The 8,965-nt window shown below is 43.1% G+C and overlaps 1 long non-coding RNA gene across 1 annotated transcript; it reads right to left on the bottom strand.

The window, feature by feature from the left end:
- Positions 1-840: 840 nt before the first annotated feature.
- On the bottom strand, positions 841-1,282 carry LOC110015891. Its single transcript, XR_002291155.1, has 2 exons — positions 1,095-1,282; positions 841-1,016 (listed from the first exon to the last, which is right to left on the bottom strand). It is a non-coding gene; the product is annotated as an uncharacterized LOC110015891 (long non-coding RNA).
- Between the last annotated feature and the right edge of the window lie 7,683 nt (positions 1,283-8,965).

Here is an 8,965-nt window from a genome sequence, read left to right as displayed (position 1 = left end):
ACGCCGGTTAACACAACTCCGTTCCGCTTGACGTTCCCGAATCCGTATGTCGGAACAGAGGGCGGCGGTAACCAGTTCCTCGAAATTGTCGGCCTCCGGTTGAGTACATAGATGGTCCTTAATCTTATCGTTCAATGATTGATAGAACACCCCCTTGAGCGCGATATCGGGCCAGCCAGCTTCGACCGCTAAGATGCGGAAGTCAATGATGTGATCACTCACCGGTCGGTTACGCTGCTTGAGGCTTAATAACCGCCGGGTGGCTTCTTCCTGCTTTCGTGGCCGAAATTCTCCGATGAACCGTTCAAAGGGGAGATGCGAGACAGGGTTAGCAGCCAGAAAAGGCTTGGGCCCACTGCAGTGCCTTGCTGCGGAGTGAATTAACAACTAGGGAAATTTTCCGTTGATCAGACTGATAGTACCTGGGTGACTGTTGAAAAATCAGACGACATTGTAGTAGAAATCCGCCGCAGGCCTCCATGTCGCCATGAAACGGCTCGGGTTGTGACCGGATGTTTTCATCCAGAGAGGCGGACATGACGGTGGTGAGGTCACCGGAAACCGGGGAGGCCGCGGTGGCTGTGCTAACTGTTTGGCTAGTAACTCCGGCGAGGGCTTGCGTGAGGTTGTCCAACCGACGAAATAACTCCTGTTGGGTAGCGGACATTTGCGAGAGAGCATCGGCTTGGCGGGAGAGCAACATACCTTGCTGGGATATGGCCAGGCGGAGTCCTTCCGGGTCAGCTGGGTCGGGGTTCTGGCTAGTTCGTTCTGTCATGGCTAGCAGGCTTTAGCAGACCCAGATGCTGGAACCCGGAAGGATACTCGGCAGACAGAATGGTAAGTTCAAAGATTCTTTAATTCTGGAGGTAGAATTAACAGGGGAGAAATCCACAGGAGCTGGTTGGAGGTTCTTGTGGGCGAACACCGTGGTCCGAGGATCTTCCAACGAGACGCCAAGACGAGAGGCAGCGAGAGGTGAGTGCGACCGTAGGTTCCTGATGACGGCAAGAGTCCTGAGTGGCAGACAGACAAGGTATTAGTCAAGGCAACGAGACAAGAGCGAGATTGTGCATGGGCGGCCAGTGAAGCACCGAGGAGTACAACGAACTAGCGTCGAGTACAGGTCCTGGTCCTCCTTAAGAGCCTGGATCCTGATGGCGCTGATGAGGCACAGCCGTTGTCAACAGGTGGATGAGATGACGCGGGCCCAGCCGGGGGCACCGTGACAGGCATATTCTATATTAAAATAAAACAGTAACACAAAACAATCACAAGCATAACTCTGGTCTTAATGTTTGCCATCTTTGACTTGTCTAAATGTTGAGGGACTATCATCATCAGACAATGAGATTAATAAATAGACACTGACTGTTTTTGAGTTGTTGTGCTTCTTTAACTGAAACTATTCCTGCTTTGCGAACCCTGCTGGTTGCTCCTGCAATGAAACAAACAAAAAAAATGACCTAAAGAAGCTTCACAAAAGAAACTATTGGCTCATACATATTATTTGTTCAGCATATTATATAAACCATGGCTTTGTAATGCAGTAAAAAGTGTGAAAATGTTGCACAGCATTGTTGTGGTAAAAGTGCTAATGTTGGAACAAAGCAAGTTCGGTGGGAATTGGTTTGTAAGGTTAAATTGACTGTAAATGAAACTACCGTAAACGGATGTGGAACTCCATGTGCAGGACTCAGGCTTTCTGGTGAGGCGGTGGAGACTGTCACGGGGTGTTAGCAACTGAATCAAAGTCTTAAGTTAATTTGTCCTCCTAACTTTAAAGTGCCTATTTCGTGCAAAATCTACTTTTTGGGCTTTTAAGTATATTAAAATGTTAATTTCTCACAAAATCAACCCCAAAGCAGTTGATTTAACCCTTGTTCTATCTTAGATGACCCCCCCCTTACATTGACGTGTTCTCCCTACCATGACAAAGGTGGATAAAGGTGGAAAGATTTCATGTAATCCATGGACACCAGTGAAGATCACAAATCATTGAAGAAAAAAGGTTCAGAGCACTGTCTAGTGGGTCTAGATGACCCCACTCCCAATGTTAAAGTGCCTAGGATAGCACAGGGGTTACAAAACCTGCTCTTTGAGCACCAGCCCCTCCCAATCCAGGAAAATGAGCAGGTTCTCGAATTGTGAAATCACAAAGTGATGAACAGCCCCTTCCAGGAAGAGTCTGCACTGCCAGCTCCGCCCCCAGGCTAACGCACACACCCACTTTCTCCATAGAGCTAGCAGTGATCAGCTAAATGCTTTCACAATACCCTTATCCATCTTTGCAAAAGTTTGGATGTTGTTTGTTTTTGTGGGAGAAACAGACACGCTGCAGAGGCAGCTATAGGATGACGTCATGAAATGGGCGGCACCCCCAAGGAGAGAAAGGCGGGGCCTCAGAGAGCAAGCCATCTTACTTCCGGGTTGGAAATTGAGCTGTGAAAAGAACTTATTTTTAATTTCAAGAAATCAGCCAAAGATAATTGATTCTTCTATATATGGATATATTTTACTCTGACAGGCTTAGAATAGCATGACATAAGCCCCTTCACGGGTGAAGACGTCTTTAAATTTTCAAAAGGTTCATAGAAAAAGCTTAGATCCTCCAGAGCAGCAGCTCAAATGCTAAAGAACACCGAGGTTTACCATGATGATCAACTTTAAAGATTTTAACCTGAGTTCTTTTGCACTGTATTTTACTTCAAGGTCATTTTAAATGACTTAAAAGGTAAAAAAAAAAATTAAGAAATTCAACTGCAAACTGTGGTGAACTACATTATTCTCTAACCACCTTCTGGATTTATTTTGACTTCTGAACAGTAGATACTGTGGCTTATTAGAAAATTAGCAGGACGGGGGTGGAGGGTTCTGTTCTGTGTGGTTTTTAGTTATGGTTTTGTTTGCGATTGAAGTCTTGGCGTAAAGTTTAGTGCTCAGTTTTTAGATTTTCCCTCTTGACATTTTCTTTTTCATTACCTTGTTTTTCAGACTGTTTGGCCGCCCTTACAATTCTCTACTTTTCATGGTACACGGTCAGAACCATCATCCATTCTTCCTTAATCCTTTTCATCAGAAACAACAAGTATCTTGTACATTTTCCAAAACTTCAAAAATATGTAGGAATCCGTTATCTTTAATTTTCACACTAGCATTTCTTACAGAGAGATCATTATGCAGATGCCTTGTTTTGCATCGTTGCTCTTTCCTTTGCTGTGTTGTAAATGCCACTATTAGAACATAGTGGGAAACCTAAATGGTCTACACCCAATGCCTTTTTCTTTTTGTGAGGCAACAATTAATCCCTTCAAACTTCCAAAAGTAGGAATGACAGTGTTATTGTGGCATGTATGACATACTTTATGATCTATTTCCACACAGTTGACATGTTCAGTCCACCACAAAACTTCATTTTTTCCCTTTAACAAAACCTGAGCTGGGTTGGTTTTGTTTTTAAGCCATGTGAACAAAACAAAGCTCAGTGGATTAATTGTGTTTAAGGACTGTGTTAGCACTCCAAAGAATTACTGCTTTCAAACAACGCACGTGAGCCGGTTGCGTCAGCGTCCCCTTAGTGATTTGATGTCCACCTTCCTGAAAATCAGTCGATCTCAAAACATCAGCAGTAAAAAACAGCTTGGATCAGGAATGTCACAACATGCTTCTTTATCTTTCTGGAATTTAGGGGAAATTCTCTGCATTTTTTCTTAATTACCAGTTTCACCAACAGTGGGCAGTGGTTGTTGTAAAAATGCACAGTTACCAGAATCACATTCTATCTGGTCTGCCACACCTTCATACCACACATACACACTAACACGTGGTTGTTTCTGTGTCTCCACCGGGACACTCCATTCCCCCGGTGCATTCCTCCTCACCGCTTCACCCCAAACAATAATGCAATCAATACTTAACCATAGAAACAAGGGATCCAAATTCCATCCCATGTTGACAGGAAGTCCCCGGATGTTGGTGTTGTGTCTCAGTTTGGAGAAAAAGCAAACACGCCAACACACAGACCGCTGGCTGCAGCAGCACTGTGGCTGCAGCTTCTGGCAGCAGGAACCACTGGACAGACTTAGTTTCTGCTGGTTTTCAGGCAATATGATCGCATTTTTTGTGTGTTTGGGCCTCTGTTGAGGGGAAATAGTGGGAAGAGACGAGACATCACTTACAGAAAGTCCCATTTCTATCTGGTAGAGCTGACATTGAAAAGATCCAACACAAGATTTTTTGGACAAATAGTTCATTTGACAATTAGACAAAAAAGAGAATATGAGATGGTTCAGATCATGACACAAACCTTCCAAACATGACCACAAAGGGACTGTCTGGCCTGCAGCCAAAGTCCAGCATCTGCTGGATATTTGGGTCAACAAGACAATCCAGGATTTGCAGATAAAACATACAAAAAATGCACCAAAAAATTCTCCTGGATTTAACAGGATAACTGAACTTTAATACCACAAACTCTGATTTTTCTAAAAACTTCTCCTTGGTGGTGAAGGTGAGCCGTTTTGTGACACACAGCTGACAGGAGTAAACACCCCGACACTGTACTGCTGGGTGTCTGGATGAGATGGTGTCTGCACAAATGGCAGACAGAGGTTTTCAGTGGAACCAGGGATGATGAGCACATTGGAGAAATACAATAGTGACCCTAAAAACAGCAGCCTCTCATAAACTTAAATATGTATTTTATCTTTTCAACCTCACAAAAAACTCAAATTTGACTGAATCAATGCAATCAAAGAATCTCCCAGCTTTACTTTGAGTAGAGGGAAAGACTTTTGGCTTTTGTGCATGTCATCCGTGTGGAGGTGGCCAGTCTTTAAAGAATGCTAAATGGCGTATACCACCTTTTACCTTCCTCAAAGGCCCAAAGTGCTTTACAGTCTCAATCCCATTCACCCATTCACACACACATTCACACACTGCCGAACACCAACCTTCCACCAGAGGCAACGTGGGCTTCAGTGTCTTGCCCAAGGACAACAAGGCGGGCAAGGCTGGAATCAAACCTACAATTTTCCAATCATAGGTTAACAGCACTATTGCCGCAGCACGGCCAAACTCTTTCATGCTGGCTTCTTCGATGGCTTTGACTTTTGCACATAGTCTCTGCTGTCAAGAAAAACCCAGCTGATCTCTGATCTAGAATGATGTCAACAAAGTGCATTTTGGAGAAAAAAATATCGTCTGAAAAGGCTTGGTGACTCTTTGAACTACATTTCTTTAAAGGGTCAGTTAGTGGGCACTATGTACATTCCTCAATAATGTTCAAGACATGGACACAGCGTGTGGTCACATCATCCATTGTTTGTTTGATTTTCAGGGGTTTTAACTTTTTATTGCTGTGTAGTCTTCATGCCTTTGGCTAATCTTAATTTCAACAAACCCTTTCAGATGGGTCAGATGGGCGGGGCAAAACCACTCTGATCATCACCTGTCAGTCAAGAAAAGTATATGCTCCTGTTACAGCATAAAAAGTTTACTTCTAGCAGGGCCGGATCAAGCCATCCTCTGTTGGGGTGCAGACAGAATATCGGGGGGGGGGGCAAGTCTATGTATTTTGGGAGGTTGGGGTGTAAAATCCTTTAAAACTCCGAAAATGCATAAAAAACTATGCTAACTGTGATATAACCAATGTCTCCAGGTATCCACTTGACTTGTCTTCAAGGTTTCATGTAGGATGTGATTCCTGACACAACCCTCTGCAATTACCCGGGCTTGGGACAGGCACAAATGTGAGTGAGTGAGTGAGTGAGTGAGTGAGTGAGTGAGTGAGTGAGTGAGTGAGTGAGTGAGTGAGTGAGTGAGTGAGTGAGTGAGTGAGTGAGTGAGTGAGTGAGTGAGTGAGTGAGTGAGTGAGTGAGTGAGTGAGTGAGTGAGTTTAGTAACTTTTATGTCTTCATTTTAAGTCTGTTTTTCAATCTCTGTTCTGTCTTTTATTTTTTAACCTCATTTTTTTATTTATTACTTTGTTTCACTTTGATCTATTTATTTTTAAGTTTATCTTGTTTTGTTTTTGTCTTTTTCATGTATTTTCGTCACATTTGTATTTTCTTATTTTAAAGTTAGTCTATCTATTTAGCTATTTATTCTTTGCAGTTTTTTGTCTTTAATTTCTTTCTTGTTTTTTTTATTTTTGTTCTAAACACATAGCATGGCTTTCATTAGTCATTACGCATTAGTCGTCTGTTTTTAATGCAAACATCATAACAAAGGAGACCTATATCCAGGCTTCTTGTTATGGTCTTCTCATGAGCTAAAATAACTGCACTTTGATTTCTTTCATGTAGCACGATGCAGCTGAAGGGGGTAAGAACTTGAGAAAAAGTAAAGAAAGGGCTTTCACATGATGCAGATGACACACAATCACAATCTTTTTCCAACATTATTCAAGAATCTTGTTGGAAAGTTTGTCACTCTCACTTCCTGCCATTTTCTGCAGAAGACTTAACATCTAGAAAAGAGGGAGACTGAGGTTAAAGACAATTAACTGCTTCATGAGGTCAAGATTGCTTTAGGAGAATCTTGTCTCCATCTCTATGGCTATGTCCAAAATGTTGAGAAGAGCTCTCATCAGAACCCGTCAAGGAGTCGTCTTCACGGCCCACAGTGAACATAACAGCACTTCCTGTGAGCACTGAGCTCATTGTTCTCTTTCCTTTAGCAGCTGGAACAGCATGCTGGTTAATGTCTCACTCTCCTCATCCCTCATCTGCTTCAGAGGCTTCAGACTACGTCTGAAGCACAGCACAGGTCAACAGAATGAGCCTGCAGCAGGGCATGTGCAGACCTTAAGGAAGCCAAAACGTTCAGAAGAAACGTTCCTGTTTCAAAGAAAAGATGTCAACAGCAGCAGCTCTGTCCTCTGTGACCTCTGTGACCTCTGACAGGATATTCATAACAGCATCCTGATCCTCCACAAGCCACTTGGTCACATCATGATGGCTTGTCCACCTGATCTCCAACAGTCGTTTTAGGGAGAGAACATCATTTCTCTGTGACACATCATGATGATGAGAAAATGAGTGCAGGGATCATGATGGATCAGAAAAGGTTTTTGCACATGGATCTGCTTGCATTGCATGGACCACTGGACCAAAGGCAGCTGGTGGTTCTAGCAGTGGATAGAAGGTGTATCCTTCCCTACCTTCTTTTGCAATAAGGCCTAAACACGACCCCTGACCCCACCCATGACAGAAGCTCCATCATGGACTGACTGACATTTCCAGCGGCACTATAACCTGAAGCAGAAAGATGCTCAAGAATTTGGCTGGTAATAAATTCTGACCAATCAGGCGTTCCTCTGGAATACCTTGACAGACAAATCTGTTCATGACTGACAGATTCTCCACATTGCATCTGTTTCTGGTTCCATCACTTTTGATGCAAATCCCAGCAGAATCCAGAATTTCGTTTTGGATGTTGTGATGTTGTGTATTTTGCAGTCTGTGGTATGTGTTTGTTTATTTCATTAAACTTGGGGTCCTTTGTCAGTGTGTAATCAAACATTTTTAAGAAAAGTCCTGCAGAGATATCATCATTATTTGAGCTTCCCACACAGCTATGAAGTGGAAGAAACTGAACAACAAACATCAAATTGTTTTTATATATAAAAAAAAAAATTCAAGTTGATTGGACCCTAATAGATTACTAAGGGTTTCCCCCGTGGCCTCTCTTTGGGACATTTCAGACCATGTTTTTGCATTTCTTTTATGTGGCATTGACTTGATGCATGTTTTGTAAATCTCTTGTCTTTTTCCAGCACAGTTTTCAAATGATTAAATCCTTGTTGTTCCTGAATCTGATGTTTGACTATTAGCTCTCTAGTACTCTCGACATAACATCTTCAGTTCGTACGCCTTAAATATTTTTTCTTCTTCTCTTTTTTAACTTGTCCTGTCCAACAGTTGAGCAAACAGATGAGAGCTGATGTCATCTTGTTTTGGACATATTTTACTGTTACAACAGGGGTTATGCATCTTCGGACACACAAGATGTATATTAGTATAAACCTCTTTTGTAATTTAGACTAAAATTTATTTTTATTGGTTAAATTTGTATCAGTTTTTTGTTAGATCGGACGGAAAAGAAGAGGGAAGAAGAGAGAGTAAAGTTAGGGGGCTGGTGTCAGAAGTCAGAGCTCTGTCTCCCCCCCCCAGCCGTCCCTAGAGTTCTAGCCACACTACAACTCCCAGCAACCCCCAGCGCACACTTCCTGGAAGCCCCACGCCTGACTCTCATGCATTCAATCAACCACAGTACACTAAAGCACTGTACTGAGCCTCATTCAGTGCAGAGTATTGTTTGTGCCATTCTGCCTTTCTTTCCTACCAGCCGTTATATCTGGACCTGATCTTCTGTTTCCGACGTACCCAGAGTAAGCAAGTTCAGGCGGACTTTAGCCAGAGTTCAGGGTTAAGTCAGGGTAGTTTAAGCGTGGCTTCTGGAATACCCCCCTGGACTCTGACCATCCTGTCTCTTCTCTGATAATCTTATGCCTGTTGTCGACTCCTGAATGCCTAACCCTGATTTAGCTTTGTGGACTTTTAGCTGAGCTAATAAACCTGCTGCAATTGGATCCAGCCCTCTGCCTGTTCTTGTGACAGGTGGGGGTAAGGGGACATTATAGAAGGGGGGGGGGGGGGGGTTAGAATCATGACAAGTAACTGGAAATTTATAATTATTACTGCCTGTCCACACGCACACAAACACAAACATATTTGTGGGCTCCAAAGATATTCACATACATACATGGCAACATGGAAATAAAACGTATACCATTTGTGCAAAGGTGAGATAGCACCTTTGCTCAAGTGAGTGTTTCTGTTTTTCTAAGGTGGATGATGGAAGGAAAAAAAGAGAGAGAGAGCGCCCGGCCATCGACCCCCTAGACCGGACAAGCAGGACCATGACAGTGGCCCCAACACCAAAGGGCAGAGAGGCACAGGGG

The sequence above is a fragment of the Oryzias latipes genome, chromosome 11, assembly GCF_002234675.1.
Source record: "Oryzias latipes chromosome 11, ASM223467v1".
Classification (NCBI taxonomy): domain Eukaryota; kingdom Metazoa; phylum Chordata; class Actinopteri; order Beloniformes; family Adrianichthyidae; genus Oryzias; species Oryzias latipes.
This window is presented reverse-complemented; position numbering and strand designations above follow the sequence as displayed.